This window comes from Salvelinus namaycush, chromosome 12 (genome assembly GCF_016432855.1).
Source record: "Salvelinus namaycush isolate Seneca chromosome 12, SaNama_1.0, whole genome shotgun sequence".
NCBI lineage: Eukaryota > Metazoa > Chordata > Actinopteri > Salmoniformes > Salmonidae > Salvelinus > Salvelinus namaycush.
In genome coordinates, this window is record NC_052318.1 from 51,570,695 (window position 1) to 51,591,938 (window position 21,244).

At 43.3% G+C, this 21,244-nt stretch overlaps 1 protein-coding gene and 1 non-coding gene across 3 annotated transcripts in view; one reads left to right on the plus strand and one right to left on the minus strand.

Moving 5' to 3' along the window:
- The window catches only part of LOC120057408 (Krueppel-like factor 8), a 105,563-nt gene that overhangs the window by 19,002 nt on the left and 65,317 nt on the right, over positions 1-21,244 (plus strand). The gene's annotated exons all lie outside the window — the stretch shown is intronic.
- Positions 17,915-17,990, minus strand: trnaa-ugc. The gene has a single exon. It is a non-coding gene; the product is annotated as a tRNA-Ala (tRNA).

The window sequence follows — 21,244 nt, forward strand, 5'->3', positions numbered from 1 at the left end:
AATGTGTGGGCAGAACTGAGTGTATGTAAACTTCTGACCCACTGGGAATGTGATGAAAGAAATAAAAGCTGAAATAAATAATTCTCTCTACTATTATTCTGACATTTCACATTCTTAAAATAAAGTGGTGATCTTAACTGACCTAAGACAGGGAATTTTTGCTTGGATTAAATGTCAGGAATTGTGAAAAACTGAGTTTAAATGTATTTTGCTCAGGTGTATGTAAACTTCTGATTTCAACTGTATGTAAAGAAGATATTTCCAGTTTTTTTTTTAAACATTTGCAAAAAATTCTTAACCTGTTTTGTTGTTACGGGGTATTGTGTGTAGATTGAAGAAAAATAATTATATCATCAATTTTAGAATAATGCTTTAACGCAACATGTGGAAAAGGTGAAGGGGTGTGAATACTTTCCAAATGTACTGTCGATGTTACCTCAGAACCAAAACCAGAAGCATTCGCATAATAATTTGGTTATGGATTGCTTAGATTAGGACAATGGATGTGTATCTAGAATACACGGTGTATGTTATTTTACAGGAAGCTTGTTTGAAGGTGGTAAGGTAAGGTGAGGTTATAGCAAGAACACATCTCATTGTGGCTTAATGATGGTCTCCCTCTTGTTCACTCATTTTCTCTCTCTAATTCACTCATTCTCTAAATTTCAATTCAAAGGGCTTTATTGGCATGGGAAACACATGTTACGTTGCCAACGCAAGTGAAGTGGATAATAAACAAAATTGAAATAAACAACAAAAAAATTAACCGTAAACATTAAACTCACAAAATTTCATCGAAACATTTGGAATAGAAAGGAATATAAACTTTTGAAGTGTCATATGGCTCTCGCTCTCTGTCCTCCTTTGCCCTGAGTGCTCTCCTGAAACTCCTATTCCTCTAGCGCTTCTTGTGAATCCAGTAAGATAGAGCCCAGTTTGGCTCCATCTGGGCCTGTCTGGCACATAGAACCATTGTTCCATGATTCAGGTGTATTGAAACAGAATGTTTCCTACGTCTTAGAACTAGGGCTGCTTCAAAGAGAAGGGTGGCAGCTGAGACACACTCACACTGCAGATGTTATCAGCCGGGGGAAGGTTTACTTAGTGGGAGCCTCTAGTTGGAGGATTCTGAGGAACGTGTGTGTGTGTGTGTGTGTGTGTGTGTGTTATGGGTCTTTGTGTGTGTGTGTCTTGGGGAAAGGAGGAGCAATCGGCTGGGTGAGAGGATGAAGGCAGACTGCAGGCGGAGGGGAGCTGGGAACTGCGAGGGAGGGAGTCAGTCTGGGTTGGGTTTAGTAGGATAGGAGGGGGCTGCCTGGCTAGCTGGCTGTGTGGTTTAGCTTGGAGAAAAGGAACTGCGTTTTTTTTTTTTCTGTTGGAGAGGGTGGGGATGAAGGCTGTTTGGGAGAGACGAGAAGGGGAGAACAGCTCTTGTATCTGAGTGCCTCTGGTAGGTGTGTGTGTGTGTGTGGGGGGGGGGATATTGTCCATGTCTTTCCAGATTAGGGCTGATGTGACGGAGTGACCCCCTACCATCGCACCACAATCATTAACCAGCAAAATAATTCTGTCCCCATAGCAACCCCTGCAGCTCTGCCAAGCTGAAAAGCGAGAGGAGGAGGAGGTGGGGTGGGAAGGGTGTGTCAATGTGTATGAGAGAGGGAATTTATAACAAAAAAAATCTGCGCAAACTAGAATGCTTTTTGGCCCTAAACAGAGAGTACACAGTGGCAGAATACCTGACCATCATGACTGACTCAAAACTTAAGGAAAGCTTTGACTATGTACAGACTCAGTGAGCTTAGCCTTGCTATTGAGAAAGGCCGCCGTTGGCAGACCTGACTCTCAAGAGAAGACCGGCTATGTGCACACTGCCCACAAAATGGAGTGGAAACTGAGCTGCACGTCCTAACCTCCTGCCAAATGTATGACCATATTAGAGACATATTTCCCTCACATTACACAGGCCCACAATAAACTCCCATGTCTATTGGGTGGAATAACACAGTGTGCAATCACAGCAGCAAGATTTGTGACCTGTTGCCACAAGAAAAGGGCGACCAGTGAAGCACAAACACCATTGTAAATACAACCTATATTTATGTTTGTTTATTTTCCCTTTTGTACTCTTAACTATTTACACATCGTTACAACGCATGACATTTGAAACATCTTTATTGTTTTGGAACTTTTATGAGTCATTTTTACTGTGAATTTGTATTGTTTATTTCACTTTTGTTTATCTATTTAACTTGCTTTGGCAATGGAGGGAGAGAGAGAGTGAGAGAGCACCAACATGTAAAGTTCATAGGAGAATGTCAAATTGGGTGTCAAGTGAAAGATGAGCATCTATATTTTTGAGAAATGAAGGCGTGTCATTTTTTTTCAATTACATTTACATTACATTTTAGTCATTTAGCAGACGCTCTTATCCAGAGCGACTTACAGTAGAGTGCATACATTTTATTACATTATTTTTATTTTTTATTTTTTTACATACTGAGACAAGGATATCCCTACCGGCCAAACCCTCCCTAACCCGGACGACGCTATGCCAATTGTGCGTCGCCCCACGGACCTCCCGGTTGCGGCCGGCTGCGACAGAGCCTGGGCGCGAACCCAGCCCAGCCTGGGCGCGAACCCAGAGACTCTGGTGGCGCAGCTAGCACTGCGATGCAGTGCCCTAGACCACTGCGCCACCCGGGAGGCGGGTGGCGCAGTAACCCGGGAAATAACCCGAATTATTTTCCGTCCCAAAAATGTTGAATAAGTAAAGGCTTTGATATCTTGTCAAACAAATGGAAAAGGGGTCTTATGAAACATCTACCAGAAAAAGTCTTAACAGGAATTAGACATGCTTTAAAACACAATACTGCTGAAGTTAAGACCCTGCCAACCAATACCAACACTTTTACTTCGTTTTGGAGAAATGATTCTGCCTTCTGTAAGTTTAAGAAACATTGCTTTATGCCTTGATATTATGTTACCAAAAACCCACATATCTTGAAGATATTCCTCATGAGGGAGGATAATGAAAGTGCACAGAATTAACTGTTAATGTGAATTTAAGTAAAGATACACCTATCAATTAGTTAGTGTTTTATCGATATCCATTTTGTTTATGAATTATTAAGTGATTCAAATTCTGTTACCAAATTGTACAGTACATAACAGTAGAGTCCAGTACAGTAGAGTACAATAGAGAATCTAGAATCAAGTTTGGACAGCACAGTTTTTTGTGTAGTACAGATCAGGGACACATGATGAAATTCCGTTACCGCAATTCCGTTACCTGGTGTAAATCCACTTCATTTACTGTAGTTCAATAACCAAAAGAGATTTTTTTTCAAAGTCAATGTGTCATGCCATAGCTGACACCCCATTCTGTCTGCATATATCGTTGAATCTTAATTCGGATGAGATATTGAAGAGATTTTAGAAAACGTGCACAGTTTTTCCAGTAAATGTGTTTTTGTAAAAATGTTCAGTGTAAATTGTTAAAAGTTGTCATTGTGCGAAGAGTTGTGTGGTTTGTTAAACTTTGAAATAAAATGTATGCCAAACAAAAACAATTTAAGTGAAAAAATCTGTTACTGTGGAATTCCTCAGAGCTGAGGTGTTAGGAACATTTGACACGTGTGTCTGTGACTGTATAGTGAACATGTTGTTCTCCTTCTAAGAGGGTCTTCACACTTACTAGACTTTTCGCAAAAAAAACCTTGGCTACGTATACTGCAATACAAACTTGTGAACTTGTCACGTCTCGACAGCTACCTCCGGAGATAGCGTATAACACTTGCCCGACAGTTGCCGTCCTCTAAGCAGGGCAGTGTAAAGAGAATTGTCTCGTTGAGCCAACACTTTTACAGTAACAATTGCAACAGCAATGCTTTTGAAACAGCTGAAATGTACAGACATTTTCCTTATGGTTTTAGACTTGTTTTTATTGATTTTTGTACCAGAAATTATAGTAACAACTGCCATTACATTCTGAAATTGTCGCCATAACTTTTAGTCTCAAGTGTTGATTTTTTTGTTGTTGCTTGACTGCACTAAGGGAGGTCCAGGCAAGAAGCATCTCCCCTGGGAATGATCAACGTTTTCAGTTGTAATTTGCTTTTACCTCATATATAACGACTTCCATGATATTGATAAAATGAAGCCTGGTTAGTTCCAAGCTAATTTTAATATGGTAGCTAGTGTAAGCCTAAGCGCTCCTATCTAGCTATGGTTCAGCTAAACGTCAGCATTCAGCTACAGCCAGCACGTTTATGTGAGGACTCAAACTGGTTTTGTTTAGCCATCTAGCTAACGTTACCTAGCTGTGTAGCTTATATTATAATATGATTAACGTTCATTTTTTACATGCTAACGTTACTTGATCACGAAGCATGTTGTTGTTAGTTAGCTAGCAGGAGTTAGCTGTGTATTGTCAGCATATTCATTATAATATGTTTTAGAAAAAGAATGAAACCTGCCACAGAGCGCTCAGGACCTCAGATTGGAGCGAAGGTCCACCTTCCAACAGGACAACGACCCTAAGCACACAGCCAAGACAACACAGGAGTGGCTTCGGGACAAGTCTCAATGTCCCTGAGTGGCCCAGCCAGAGCCCGGACTTTAACCCGATTAAACATCTCTGGAGAGACCTGAAAATACCTGTGCAGTGACCCCCCCCAATTCAACCTGACAGAGCTTGAGAGGAGAAGAATGGGAGAAACTCCCCATATACAGGTGTGCCAAGCTTGTAGCGTCATACCCAGGAAGACTCAAGGCTGTAATTGCTGCCAAAGGAGTAAAGGGTCTGAATACTTATGTACGGTGGCTTGCGAAATTATTCGCCCCCCTTGGCATTTTTCCTATTTTGTTGCCTTAGAACCTGGAATTAAAATTGATTTTGGGGGGGGGGTTGTATCATTGGATTTACACAACATGCCTACCACTTTGAAGATGCAAAATATTTTTTGTGTGAAACAAAAAAGAAATAAGACTTGAAAAACAGAACTTGAGCTTGCATAACTATTCACCCCCCCAAATTCAATACTTTGTAGAGCCACCGTTTGCAGCAATTACAGCTGCAAGTCTCTTGGCGTATGTCTCTATAAACTTGGCACATCTAGCCACTGGGATTTTGCCCATTCTTCAAGGCAAAACTGCTCGAGCTCCTTCAAGTTGGATGGGTTCCGCTGGTGTACAGCAATCTTTAAGTCATACCACAGATTCTCAATTGGATTGAGGTCTGGGCTTTGACTAGGCCGTTCCAAGCCATTTAAATATTTCCCCTTAAACCACTCAAATGTTTTTTTAGCAGTATGCTTAGGGCCATTGTCCTGCTGGAGGTGAATCTCCGTCCCAGTCTCAAATCTCTGGAAGACACAAACAGGTTTCCCTCAAGAATTTCCCTGTATTTAGCGCCATCCATCATTTCTTCAATTCTGACCAGTTTCCCAGTCCCTGGCAATGGAAAAACATCCCCACAGCATGATGCTGCCACCACCATGCTTCACTGTGGGGAGGGTGTTCTCGGGGTGATGAGAGGTGTTGGGTTTGTGCCAGACATAACGTTTTCCTTAATGGCCAAAAAGCTACATTTTAGTCTCATCTGAGCAAAGTACCTTCTTCCATATGTTTGGGGAGTCTCCCACATGCCTTTTGGCAAACACAAAACGTGTTTGCTTATTATTTTCTTTAAGCAATGGCTTTTTTCTGACCACTCTTCCTTAAAGCCCAGCTCTGTGGAGTGTACGGCTTAAAGTGGTCCCATGGACAGATACGCCAATCTCCGCTGTGGAGCTTTGCAGCTCCTTCAGTTTTATCTTTGGTCTCTTTGTTGCCTCTTATTAATGCCCTCCTTGCCTTTGTCTGTGAGTTTTGGTGTGCGGCCCTCTCTTGGCAGGTTTGTTGTGGTGCCATATTCTTTCCATTTTTTTAATAATGGATTTAATGGTGCTCCGTGGGATGTTAAAAGTTTCGGATATTTTTTTAGAACCCAACCCTGATCTGTACTTCTCCACAACTTTATCCCTGACCTGTTTTGGAGAGCTCCTTGGTCTTCATGGTGCCACTTGCTTGGTGGTGCCCCTTGCTTAGTGGTGTTGCAGACTCTGGGGCCTGTCAGAACAGGTGTGTGTATATATACTGAGATCATGTGACACTTAGATTGCACACGTGGACTTTATTTAACTTATTTATGTGACTCCTGAAGGTAATTGATTGCACCATCTTATTTAGGGGCTTCATAGCAAAGGGGGTGAATACATATGCCCCTTTTCTTTTTTCACTTCACCAATTTTGACTTTTGTGTATGTCCATTACATGAAATCCAAATAAAAATCTATTTAAATTACAGGTTGTAATGCAACAAAATAGGAAAAATGACAATGGGGATGAATACTTTTGCGAGGAAATGTAAATGTGGTATTTCCCCCAAAAATGTATGTACATTTGTAAAAATGTCTACAAACCTGTTTTTGCATTTTCATTATGATGTATTGTGTGTAGATTGATGAGAATTAAAAAAATAAGATTAAGGATCAAGGCTGTAACGTAACAAAATGTGTAAAAAGTGAATGGGTCTGAATACTTTCTGAATGCGCTGTATATCACTGTAGATCAAAAAGAAGGGCCTAATAAATATGTTTTCAAGCATTGATAAATCCTATAATAATAGAATAGATACATGTTGAATAGTGACCCTGGCCTGCCTTCTTCAGTGTGCAGTACAGATGAGCTGTCTTTTGGAGAAGTAGCAGTCATTAGGCCAAACTCCTTCCTTCCTGTGTCTAATATGGTGTCAATCAGCCATCACGTGCATCCCAAAGGGTACCCTATTCCCTATATAGTTCACTACTTTCAACCAGGACTCTATGGGCACTACATAGGGAATAGGATGCCATTTCAGATACAGCTGTGTGACTGTCTTCTGATTGTTGAGAGAGACCCCCCCCCCCCCCCCCCTAGATAAACATTGCTACCAGGGAACAAGCTTCTGAGAACTGTTTGCCATTTCTTTCTCTCACTCTGCCTCTCTCGGTCTCTCCTCTCTTTCTTTTTCACACTCTCTCTCTCTCTCTCTCTCTCTCTCTCTCTTTTTAAGTGTGCGGGTGAGTCAGTTAGGAAGAGTTTGGGAGGCAGGCAGGTAGATTGGAATTCAAACTCCAATTCTTGAATTGAATGTCCTCTTCAAATGGATCCCAATCCCAGTTAGTGTTTATGTGGGGTGGGCAATGTGTGTGTTTCTGTCTGTGTGGACAAGAGAGTATTGTGCACAGTGTGCAGTGCCTCTTTAGGGCGTGTCGGAAGCGGTGGCCAGCCTTGCGTCAGCAGGGTGTGGTAAGATAAGACCCAGCCTCTCCTCCCTTCTCCTCTCCTGCTGTGAGCTGCATTGCCAACCAGGGAGGGAGACACTCCCAGGTGTGTGTGTGTGTGTGTGTGTGTGTGTGTGTGTGTGTGTGTGTGTGTGTGTGTGTGTGTGTGTGTGTGTGTGTGTGTGTGTGTGTGTGTGTGTGTGTGTGTGTGTGTGTGTGTGTGTGTGTGTGTGTGTGTGTGTACACACACATAGACTCCTTCATTTTTTGACCAAGCCTGCTAAAGCCTTAAAACAATTAAATAGTAGTGTTTGTGTCTTTCTTTTGGTATCTGTGTGACACAGTCAATAAATGCCTTTTTGAGGGTACAGAGGAAGAACACACTTTTTGGTGTTTATGGCGCCCTCTGATAAAGTACTATACACTTCTATTAAGTTCCCCTTTTAAACCACAACTTTTCTCTCCCCACTTTCCTTTATCTCTCCATCCCTATTCTCTCCTTCTTCCTGATAGACAAAAACACAATAACAAGTCAGTGTGACAACATGTTGCATAACCCACAGCAGTTCACCTTTGATCCCAGCCTGTCAGTGAACACCACTCCTTTGTTGTTCTGCTCCTGCTCCTCCTCATCCTGGGAGAGAGGTGGACAGTAACCCAGTCTTAACCCCTTACTCAAGCCAGAGCCTATCTCAGTACCCAGCTTCATTCTCAGTTTCAGACCCTATCCTATACCCCAGCTCCAGCACCAAGTTTCAGGGGGATGAAGGGGAGCTATGTAAGGGGCACCCAGGCTTGGGTAGAGCTTTCAGGGACTCCCTGTACCCTTTTTAAAGGGAAACCACACCCGCTGATTTGTCCTAGTTTTTTGTCTTGCTCTTCAAGAAAAGTTGCCGGCCATGACTGAAGCCAAATGTTAGATGGCTTGGGGGGTGTGGCATGATGTGGGGGTGTGTCCTTGTCACCACCAAGACACAGCCATCTGTCAGAACCTTGCTGCAGCTGTTTCCCCCCACTCAATCGCAACAAACAAACCTCCTGCAGGTTGAGTTCAATATCTACAGTGCCTTCAGAAAGTATTCACCCTTGACTTTTTCCACATTTTGTTGTGTTACAGCCTGATTTTAAATGGATTACATATATATGTTTTGTCACTGACCTACACACAATACCCCGTAATGCCAAAGTGGTCTTGTGTTTTTTGACATTTTTACAAATTAATAAAAAATGAAAAGCTGAAATGTCTTGAGTCGATAAGTATTCAACCCCTTTGTTATGGCAAGCCTAAATAAGTTCAGGGGTAAAACTTTGGTTAACAAGTCACATAATACGTTTCATAGACTCATTGTATGTGCAATTATAGTGTTTAACATTGATTTTTGAATGACTACCTGATCTCTGTACCCCACACATAAAAGGATCTGTAAGGTCCCTCAGTCAAGCAGTGAATTTCAAACACCGATTCAACCACAAAGACCAGGGACGTTTTCTAATGCCTCGCAAAGAAGGGTACCTTTTTGGTAGATAAAAAAACAAAACAGACATTGAATATCCCTTTTGAGCATGGTGAAGTTATTAATTACATTTTGGAAGGTGTATCAATACACCCAGTCACCACAAATATACAGCATTGTAGTTACTCCACAATACTAACCTAATTGACAGAGTGAAAAGAAGGAAGCCTCTACAGATTAAAAATATTCAAAAACTTGCATGCTGTTTGCAACAAGGCACTAAAGTAATATTGCAAAAAAATGTGGCAATGCAATTAACTTTTTGCCCTGACTACAAAGTGTTATGTCTGGGGCAAATCCAATACAACACATTTACTGACTACCATTCTCCATATTTTCAAGCATAGTGGTGGCTGCATCATGTTATGGGTATGCTTGTAATCGTTCAGGACTGAAGAAAAGGAATGGAGCTAAGCATAGGCAAAAATCCTAGAGGTTAACCTGGTTCAGTCTGCTTTCCACAAGACACTGGGAGATGAATTCACTTTCAGCAGGACAATAACCTAAAACACAAGGCCAAATCTACACTGAAGTTGCTTACTAAGAAGATAGTAAATGTTCCTGAGTGGCTGAGTTAAAGTTTTGATTTAAATCTACTTGAAAATCTATGGCAAGACATGGAAATGGTTGTATAGCAATGGTAAACAACCAATTTGACTGCTTGAAGAATTTTGAAAAGAATAATGGGCAAATGTTGTACAGTCCAGTTGTGGAAAGCTCTTCGAGATCTACCCAGAAAGATTGTACTTGCAGCCAAAGGTGATTCTACAAAGTATTGACTCAAGGGTGTGAATAGTTATTTAAATTAGATATTTCTAAAAACATTTTTTTCACTTTGTCATTATCGGGTATTGTGTTCAGATAGGTGAGAAGAAACATCTATTTAATCAAATCAAATTAATTTATATAGCCCTTCGTACATCAGCTAATATCTCGAAGTGCTGTACAGAAACCCAGCCTAAAACTCCAAACAGCAAGCAATGCAGGTGTAGAAGCACGGTGGCTAGGAAAAACTCCCTAGAAAGGCCAAAACCTAGGAAGAAACCTAGAGAGGAACCAGGCTATGAGGGGTGGCCAGTCCTCTTCTGGCTGTGCCGGGTGGAGATTATAACAGAACGTGGCCAAGATGTTCAAATGTTCATAAATGACCAGCATGGTCAAATAATAATAATCACAGTAGTTGTCAAGGGTGCAGCACCTCAGGAGTAAATGTCAGTTGGCTTTTCATAGCCGATCATTAAGAGTGTCTCTACCGCTCCTGCGGTCTCTAGAGAGTTGAAAACAGCAGGTCTGGGACAGGTAGCACGTCCGGTGCTAATCCATTTTTTAAAATCCATTTTGAATTCAGGCTGTAATGCAACAATGTAGAATACGTACTTTCTGAAGGCAATGTATGGTGAGATGCCAGAGGAAGCTTTTATTTATTCATGGGAAACCCATTGAGACCAGGGTCTTGTTTAAAAGGGTGCCATGATCACAGCAACACAATATGAAACAAAACAGCAATCAAATAACAGCAAATTACCTTTGAGGCTTTATATAAGGGGCACCGGTTAGTCGAGGTAATTGAGGTAATATATATATATATATGTAGATACATGTATATACATGTAGATAGAGTTATTAAAGTGACTTATGCATAGATAATAACAGAGTAGCAGCAGCGCAAAAAGAGGGAGGGAGGGGGGGGCAATGCAAATAGTCTGGGTAGCCATTTGATTAGATGTTCAGGAGTCTTATGGCTTGGGGGTAGAAGCTGTTTTGAAGCCTCTTGGACCTAGACTTGGCGCTCCAGTACCGCTTGCCGTGCGGTAGCAGAGAGAACAATCTATGACTAGGGTGGCTGGAGTCTTTGACAATTTTTAGGGCCTTCCTCTGGATGGCAGGAAGCTTAGCCCCAGTGAAGTACTGGGTCGTACGCACTACCCTCTGTAGTGCCTTGCGGTCGGAGGCCGAGCAGTTGCCATACCAGGCAGTGATGCAACCAGTCAGGATGCTCTCAATGGTGCAGCTGTAGAACATTTTGAGGATCTGAGGACACATGCCAAATCTTTTCAGTCTCCTGAAGGGGAATAGGTTTTGTCGTGCCCTCTTCACAACTGTCTTGGGGTGCTTGGACCATGTTAGTTTGTTGGTGATGTGGACACCAAGGAACTTGAAGCTCTCAACCTGCTCCACTGTAGCCCCGTCGATGAGAATGGGGGCCTGCTCTGTCCTCCTTTTCCTGTAGTCCACAATGATCTCCTTTGTCTTGATTACGTTGAGGGAGAGGTGGTTGTACTGGCACCATATGGCCAGGTCTCTGACCTCCTCCCTATATGCTTTCTCGTTGTTGGTGATCAGTTCTACCACTGTTGTGTCATCGGCAAACAACATTTTTTTACATTTTTTTTATTTTTTATTTCACCTTTATTTAACCAGGTAGGCAAGTTGAGAACAAGTTCTCCTTTACAATTGCGACCTGGCCAAGATAAAGCAAAGCTGTTCGACACATACAACAACACAGAGTTACACATGGAGTAAAACAAACATACAGTCAATAATACAGTAGAAAAATAAGTCTATATACAATGTGAGCAAATGAGGTGAGATAAGGGAGGTGAAGGCAAAACAAGGCCATGGTGGCGAAGTAAATACAATATAGCTAGTAAAACACTGGAATGGCAGATTTGCAGTGGAAGAATGTGCAAAGTAGAAATAGAAATAATTGGGTGCAAAGGAGCAAAATAAATAAATACAGTAGGGGAAGAGGTAGTTGTTTGAGCTAAATTATAGATGGGCTATGTACAGGTGCAGTAATCTGTGAGCTGCTCTGACAGCTGGTGCTTAAAGCTAGTGAGGGAGATAAGTGTTTCCAGTTTCAGAGATTTTTATAGTTCGTTCCAGTCATTGGCAGCAGAGAACTGGAAGGAGAGGCGGCCAAAGGAGGAATTGGCTTTGGGGGTGACGAGAGATATACCTGCTGGAACTTGTGCTACAGGTGGGTGCCGCTATGGTGACCAGCGAGCTGAGATAAGGGGGGACTTTACCTAGCAGGGTCTTGTAGATGACCTGGAGCCAGTGGGTTTGGCGACGAGTATGAAGCGAGGGCCAGCCAACGAGAGCGTACAGGTCGCAGTGGTGGGTAGTATATGGGGCTTTGGTGACAAAACGGATGGCACTGTGATCGACTGCAACCAATTTATTGAGTAGGGTATTGGAGGCTATTTTTTAAATGCCATCGCCGAAGTCGAGGATCGGTAGGATGGTCAGTTTTACAAGGGTATGTTTGGCAGCATGAGTGAAGGATGCTTTGTTGTGAATTAGGAAGCCAATTCTAGTTTTAACTTTGGATTGGAGATGTTTGATGTGAGTCTGGAAGGAGAGTTTACAGTCTAACCAGAAACCTAGGTATTTGTAGTTGTCCACAAATTCTAAGTCAGAACCGTCCAGAGTAGTGATGCTGGACGGGCGGGCAGGTGCAGGCAGCGATCGGTTGAAGGGCATGCATTTAGTTTTACTTGTATTTAAGAGCAGTTGGAGGCCACAGAAGGAGAGTTGTATGGCATTGAAGCTCGTCTAGGGGGGTTGTTAACACAGTGTCCATAGAAGGGCCAGAAGTATACAGAATGGTGTCGTCTGCGTAGAGGTGGATCAGAGACTCACCAGCAGCAAGAGCGACATCATTGATGTATACAGAGAAGAGAGTCGGCCCAAGAATTGAACCCTGTGGCACCACCATAGACTGCCAGAGGCCCGGACAACAGGCCCTCCAATTTGACACACTGAATTCTGTCAGAGAAGTAGAAGGAGTTAATGATGGTGTTGAAGTCATACTTGGCCGTGCAGTCATGAGTGAAGAGGGTGTACAGGAGGGGACTGAGCACGCACCTCTGAGGGGCCCCCCGTGTTGAGGATCAGCGTAGCGAATATGTTGTTACCTACCCTTATCACCTGGCGACGGCCCGTCAGGAAGTCCAGGATCCAGTTGCAGAGGGAGGTGTTTAGTCCCAGGGACCTTAGCTTATTGATGAGCTTTGAGGGCACTGTGGTGTTGAACGCTGAGCTGTAGTCAATGAATAGCATTCTCACAGGTGTTCCTTTTGCCAGGGGTGAAAGGGCAGTGTAATAGAGTGCAATAGAGATTGCATCATCTGTGGATCTGTTGGGGTGGTATGCAAATTGGAGTGGGTCTAGGGTTTCTGGGATAATGGTGTTGATGTGAGCCATGACCAGCGTTTCAAAGCACTTCATGGCTACAGACGTGAGTGCTACGTGTCGGTAGTCATTTGGGCAGGTTACCTTCGTGTTCGTGGGCACAGGGTGGTCTGCTTGAAACATGTTGGTATTACAGACTCGGACAGGGAGAGGTTGAAAATGTCAGTGAAGGCACTTTCCAGTTGGTCAGCGCATGCTCGGAGTACATGTCCTGGTAATTCATCTGGCCCTGCGGCCTTGTGAACGTTGACCTGTTTAAAGGTCTTACTCACATCGGCTGCGGAGAGTGTGATCACACAGTTGTCCTGAACAGCTGATGCCCTCATGCATGTTCCAGTGTTACTTGCCTCGAAGCGAGCATTGAAGGCATTTAGCTCATCTGGTTGGCTTGTGTCACTGGGCAGCTCTCGGCTGTGCTTCCCTTTGGAATAATAGTTTGCAAACCCTGCCACATCCGACGACCGTCGGAACCGGTGTAATACGTTTTGATCTTAGTCCAGTATTGACGCTTTGCCTGTTTGATGGTTCATCAGAGGACATAGCGGGATTTCTTATGTATGGTAGGTATGGTTATGTTATGGTGTTCTCCTCAATGCCATCGGAAGAATCCCGGAACATATTCCAGCCTGTGCTAGCAAAATTGTCCTGTAGCTTAGCATCTGCTTCATCTGACCACTTTTTTTATTGACCGAGTCACTGGTGCTTCCTGCTAAATTTTTTGCTTGTAAGCAGGAATCAGGAGGATAGAATTATGGTCAGATTTTCCAAATGGAGGGCGAGGGAGAGCTTTGTATGCGTCTCTGTGTGTGGAGTAAAGGTGGTCTAGAGATTTTTCCCCCCCTCTGGTTGCACATTTAACATGCTGGTAGAAATGAGGTAAAACGGTTTTGAGTTTCCCGGCATTAAAGTCCCCGGGCTACTGGGAGCGCTGCCTCTGGATGAGAGTTTTCCTGTTTGCTTATGGCTGTATACAGCTCATTGAGTGCGGTCCTAGTGCCAGCATCGGTCTGTGGTGGTATGTAGACAGCTACGAAAAATACAGATAGTGTGGTGTACAGCTTATCATGAGATACTCTACCTCAGGTGAGCAAAACTTTGAAACTTCCTAAGATATCTGTGCACCAGCTGTTGTTTACAAATATACCTAGACTGCCACCTCTTGTCTTACCAGAGACTCCTGTTCTATCCTGCCGACACAGTGTATAACCCACCAGCTGTATGTTATTCATGTCGTCGTTCAACCACGACTCGGTGAAACATAAGATATTACTTAGAGTTTTTAATGTCCCGTTGGTAGGATATACAGTCAGAAGTTTACATACACCTTAGCCAAATACATTTAAACTCAGTTTTTCACAATTCCTGACATTTAATTCTAGTAAAATTCCCTGTCTTAGGTCAGTTAGGATCACCACTTTATTTTAAGAATGTGAAATGTCAGAATAAAAGTAGAGAGAATTATTTATTTCAGCTTTTATTTCTTTCATCACATTCCCAGTGGGTCAGAAGTTTACATACACTCAATAAGTATTTGTTAGCATTGCCTTTAAATTGTTTAACTTGGGTCAAACTTTTCGGGTAGCCTTCCACAAGCTTCCCACAATAAGTTGGGGGAATTTTGGCCCATTCCTCCTGACAGAGCTGTTGTAACTGAGTCAGGTTTGTAGGCCTCCTTGCTCGCACACGCTTTTTCAGTTCTGCCCACAAATGTTCTATAGTATTGAGGTCTGGGCTTTGTGATGGCCACTCCAATACCATGACTTTGTTGTCCTTAAGCCTTTTTGCCACAACTTTGAAAGTATGCTTGGGGTCATTGTCCATTTGGAAGACCCATTTGCGACCAAGCTTTAACTTCCTGACCGATGTCTTGAGATGTTGCTTCAATATACCCACATAATTTTCCACCCTCATGATGCCATCTATTTTGTGAAGTGCACCAGTCCCTCCTGCAGCAAAGCACCCCCACAACATGATGCTGCCACCTCCGTGCTTCATTGTTGGGATGGTGGTCTTCTGCTTGCAAGCCTCCCCCTTTTTCCTCCAAACATAATGATGGTCATTATGGCCAAACAGTTCTATTTTTGTATCATCAGACCAGAGAACATTTCTCCAAAAAGTACGATCTTTGTCCCCATGTGTAGTTGCAAACCGCAGTCTGGCTTTTTTATGGCAGTTTTGGAGCAGTGGCTTCTTCCTTGCTGAGCGGCTTTTCAGGTTGTCGATATTGGACTCGTTTTACTGTGGATTTAGATACTTTTGTACCTGTTTCCTACAGCATCTTCACAAGGTCCTTTAATGTTGTTCTGGGATTGATTTGCACTTTTCGTACCAAAGTACGTTCATCTCTAGGAGACAGAACGTGTCTCCTTCCTGAGCGGTATGACGGCTGCGTGGTCCCATGGTGTTTATACTTGCGTTCTATTGTTTGGTATCTGTCCATTCAGAGACATCAGTATCAAGTCTGTCTGTCAGAGTGCCAGGTCTCTCTCCATTCAGGGACATCAGTGTCAAGCCCATCTGTCAGTCTGGACTTCATCATCATCTTGCAAGTCTCCATGTGCTGGCTGCATATATGTTTCTGTGAACACACAGTCACTGTTTTATTACCAATGGCAGTTAGGACAGGTGATATCTGACACAGTCACTGTTCTGATACCAATGGCAGTTAGGAGAGGTGATATCTGACACAGTCACTGTTCTATTACCAATGGCAGTTAGGACAGGTGCACTCTGACACACAGTCACTGTTCTATTACCAATGGAAGTTAGGACAGGAGATATCTGACACACAGTCACTGTTCTATTCCCAATGGAAGTTAGGATAGTACCTGTTTGTGTGTCAGATATCACCTATGTCAAAGTTTAAAAAATAAAGTCAGACTAAACCTTCCTAATTCCGATCTCCCCATCGACGACCGTTGGTGAGCAGGCAAGAGGTGAGCCTGGAGGTGAGTTCTTTGCCAGAGCCCTGTTGATGGGCATAGCAGCGTAGATCAACTCCTGGCACCTCAACAAAGATACTGGTCTGTCACTCACACAAACACTACTGATTACATTAACAATGGTGGTTATGATCAGCCTTCAGATATTATAAAATATGAAGTGAAATAGAATGGTGAACCCAGGGATCAGGCTGGTTCCACCAGGCTAGGTTATGCCCTGGACATTATATGGTGATCAGGCTGGTTCCACCAGGCTAGGTTATGCCCTGGACATTATATGGTGAACCCTGTGATCAGGCTGGTTCCACCAGGCTAGGTTATGCCCTGGACATTATATGGTGAACCCAGGGATCAGGCTGGTTCCACCAGGCTAGGTTATGCCCTGGACATTATTTGGTGAACCCAGGGATCAGGCTGGTTCCACCAGGCTAGGTTATGCCCTGGACATTATATGGTGAACCCAGGGATCAGGCTGGTTCCACCAGGCTAGGTTATGCCCTGGACATTATATGGTGAACCCTGTGATCAGGCTGGTTCCACCAGGCTAGGTTATGCCCTGGACATTATATGGTGAACCCAGGGATCAGGCTGGTTCCACCAGGCTAGGTTATGCCCTGGACATTATATGGTGAACCCAGGGATCAGGCTGGTTCCACCAGGCTAGGTTATGCCCTGGACATTATTTGGTGAACCCAGGGATCAGGCTGGTTCCACCAGGCTAGGTTATGCCCTGGACATTATATGGTGAACCCAGGGATCAGGCTGGTTCCACCAGGCTAGGTTATGCCCTGGACATTATATGGTGAACCCAGGGATCAGGCTGGTTCCACCAGGCTAGGTTATGCCCTGGACATTATATGGTGAAGGGAAGTGAAAACTCATCAATCTCTCGCTGTAATTTCAATGAGAGCTTGGTTGAAAATCTGCCACCTCAGAAAAAATTCAAACAGTCAACCTCTAATCACAAGGGTACTTGTGTCGCATGACACACTTGTATTCTGAGGTCTTGCCTGACAAGCTGTGAAAACTGCAAGTGAACGGTGAATGAAATTATTTTTGGAAGTCCCTATTCCATTGCAATCACATTGCTGGACAGGTTATGATAGCCACCTTTGCTCCTTCTGGTAGGTCCCGGCATCCATTCATGACCAGGGGATCCATCTGACACCCAACTGTGCACTTTGTCGAACAGAAAAACAGGGTCAACGATTGTCATCATCCCTCAATTATAAACATAGCTTGAGAAAATATCGTAATCTCGTTTGGAAGCTAATTCTATGCTTTACAGATGTAGACTGACTGACTCCAGAATGGATTAGATTCAGGCCAGTGACACCATTACAGTATGCAACCAACTGTGACATGTTTTGCTATGGCCCTGGGTTGGTTTTGAGTTTGTTGTTGCTAGTTAGTACGTTGTTGTAGTCAGACATGAGTTAGCTAGTACCACCATAGCTGCATCTAATATTTACTTGTGCCCTAGACATGGGTTGAACCTCAGACTATTGTGACTGTTTAGTCTAAATTACACCAATTTAGAGTGGCATGGATATACGATGACATTGGTAAAGTAGGCAAATAATTAGAAGGAAACAAATTTGCCATATTATGACGTTGTAAAATTACCTTAAGAGAGATGGCAATGTTGCAATTACTGTTACTAGCAAAGTTAGTCAAATAGCTGGCAATGCTAATGTTAGCAAGGTAAAATACAGTGGTCCCCTCAGTCTTAGTTAGCTGGCTAAAGTTATACTGCATCTAAAGTCAGTCTGGCGACATCACAATCATGCCGAAATGTTTTATTACTAAGGTTTTATTACTAATTATTTGCTTTCTTTTGACTTGTTATCGTGTTTCCAAGCCAAATCCGAGTTTTACATTTACATTTAAGGCATTTAGCAGACGCTCTTATCCAGAGCGACTTACAAGTACATACATTCATACTTTTTTGTACTGGCCCCCCGTGGGAATCGAACCCACAACCCTGGCGTTGCAAGCGCCATGCTCTACCAACTGAGCCACACGGGGCCCGTATTGAGGTAGGCTAACGTTAACCAGCGAGCTAGTTAGGTAGCTAGCTAGCTAACGCCAGTTATGCTAGGAATGATAGTGATAATGATTATCAAAATATACATAACCAGCAGTCTATGGTTTGGCTGCTGGTATACTCACCACCACTGGGGACCAACGAAATCCAACCACCGATTCCACAAGATCGGGACCTTCGGCAGGGCATGCAAACCATAGTTGGTCAATCCGTATAGCTAGGACTATTCAGTCTCCAACAACCGTGACCTTTTGAACTCGCTGGGGGGGGCAATAAAACAACGGAACCCCATTTAATGAAGGGAAGTGGAGTGGGTGGAGGGGCGATTTGCACGTGGAGCGTGGCAAAAGGGGGCATGATTTGTTGACATAATTGTATAATCTAAACCCAACCTTAATTTACTCATTGTGACGCACTGAGGTTCCATACTCCGTTTTGGACGAGACTGACTTTATGACCAAAATGATCCAAAATCACACTTTGTAGGCAATGTTTACACCAGAATAAATGTTTCTGTATCATATCGATGCCACATAGGCCGTTTTTAAAAGGGATTTGTTGGTTTTAGGGGCAGTCGCTCTTTAAGAACCACTGCCAAAGCCAGGCAGAGAGCAATAGACAGGGGGAAAGAGTGAGAGAGGGAGGGACAGGGTGGAACCGGGAGAGGGTGGGACAGGGTGGGTCCGGGAGAGGGAGTGACTGAGGGAGGCAGAGAGGAGGATACACATGTAAGGGCACATCTGTGTGGGGTTGGCTTGGGGGGTGGGGGATGGGGGAGCAGCAGAGAGGAAAAAAAGAGAGAGAGAGAGACAAATGTATGACCATATTAGAGAGAGAGCGAGGTTAGTGACACACAGCGGAGGAGGCAGTCAGTGACGCAGTGGTGCTCTCTTTCTATCCTGTCCCATTGCTCTCTCCTTCTTGCTGCACACCCTCTCTCTCTCTCTCGCTCTCCCTTCTGTCGCTCTGTGTGTTAGTGCAGTTGGCCATATGCAGGACAGAGGGGCAGGGAGGGAACAAGGGAGGGATGGCGTTGGCTGGTACAGAACACTGTGTGCCCCAGGGCTGCCCTTACAACACACACACTGCCCTGACATACAAAATTAAAATGTAGATAGTGCCTTCAGAAAGTATTCATACTTAATTCCACATTTTGTTGTTTTTTATTTATTTATTTTACCTTTATTTAACTAGGCAAGTCAGTTAATAACAAATTCTTATTTTCAATGACAGCCTAGGAACAGCCTAGGAACATTCTGCCCCTTGTTTAGGGGCAGAATGACAGATTTTTACCTTGTCAGCTCGGGGATTCGATCTAGCAACCTTTCGGTTACTGGCCCAACGCTCTAACCACTAGGCTACCTGCCGCCTCGTATATACAGTGCCTTCAGAAAGTAGAAAGTATTCATACACCTTGACTTATTCTACATTGTGTTGTGTTACAGCCTGAATTCAAAATGGATTTACACACTATAACCCATAATGAAAACATTTTTGTCAATACATGTTAGAATCCATTTTGGCAGCGATTACAGCTCTGAGTCTCTCTGAGTAAGTCTCTAAGAGCTTTGCACACCTGGAATGTACAATATTTGCACATTATTATTAAAAAAAGTCTTCAAGCTCTGTCAGGTTGGTCATTGCTCATTGCTGGAAAGCCATTTTCAAGTCTTGCCATTGATTTTCGAGACAATTTAAGTCAAAACTCAAACTAGGCCACTCAGGAACATTCAGTGCCGTCTTTGTAAGCAACTCCAGTGTATATTTGGCCTTGTGTTTTAGGTTAGTTTCCGTCTGGAAGGTGAATTTGTCTCCCAGTGTCTGGATGTTGCCTGTACTTAGCTCCATTCATTTTCTTTTTATCAACATGAAAACCCTAGACCTTGCCAATGACAAGCACACCCATAACATGATGCAGACACCACCATGCTTGAAGAGTGGTACTCGGTGGTGTGTTGAATTTGCCCCGAACATAACGCTTTGTATTCAGGACATCAATTTAATTTCTTTGCCACATTTTTGGCAGTTTTACTTTAGTGCCTTGTTGCACACATGATGCATGTTTTGGAATATTTTATTCTGTACATGCTTCCTTCTTTTCACTCTGTCATTTAGGTTAGTGTTGTGGAGTAACTACAACGTTGTTGATCCAGCCTCGGTTTGATCCTATCACAGCCATTAAACTCTATAACTATTTTAAAGTCACCATTGGCCTCATGTTGAAATCCCTTAGCAGTTTCCTTCCTCTCCGGCAACTGGGTTAGGAAGGATGCCTCTATCTTTATAGTGACTGGGTGTCTTGATACACCATCCAACGTGTAATTAATAACTTCACCATGCTCGAAGGGATATTCAATGCCTGATATTCAAGAAGGTTCCCTTCTTTGCGAGGCATTAGAAAACTTTGTGGTGGTCTTTGTGGTGGAATCTGTGTTTTGAAATTCACTGCTTGACTGAGGGACATTACAGATGATTGTATGTGTGGGGGTACAGAGATGAGGCAGTCATTCCAACATTATGTCAAACGCTATTATTGCACACAGAGTGAGTCCATGCAACTTATTATGTGACTTGTTAAGCACATTTTTACTCCTGAACTTATTTAGGCTTGCCATAACAAAGAGGTTGAATACTTATTAAAAACATAATTCTACTTTGACATTATGGGGTGTTGTGTGTAGGCCAGTCACTTTGACATTATGGGGTGTTGTGTGTAGGCCAGTCACTTTGACATTATAGGCTGTTGTGTGTAGGCCAGTCACTTTGACATTATGGATATTGTGTGTAGGCCAGTCACTTTGATATTATGGGGTATTGTGTGTAGGCCAGTCACTTTGACATTATGGGGTGTTGTGTGTAGGCTAGTCACTTTGACATTATGGGGTATTGTGTGTAGGCCAGTCACTTTGATATTATGGGGTATTGTGTGTAGGCCAGTCACTTTGATATTATGGGGTATTGTGTGTAGGCCAGTCACTTTGACATTATGGGGTGTTGTGTGTAGGCTAGTCACTTTGACATTATGGGGTATTGTGTGTAGGCCAGTCACTTTGACATTATGGGGTATTGTGTGTAGGCTAGTCACTTTGACATTATGGGGTGTTGTGTGTAGGCCAGTCACTTTGACATTATGGGGTATTGTGTGTAGGCCAGTCACTTTGACATTATGGGGTATTGTGTGTAGGCCAGTCACTTTGACATTATGGGGTGTTGTGTGTAGGCCAGTCACTTTGACAT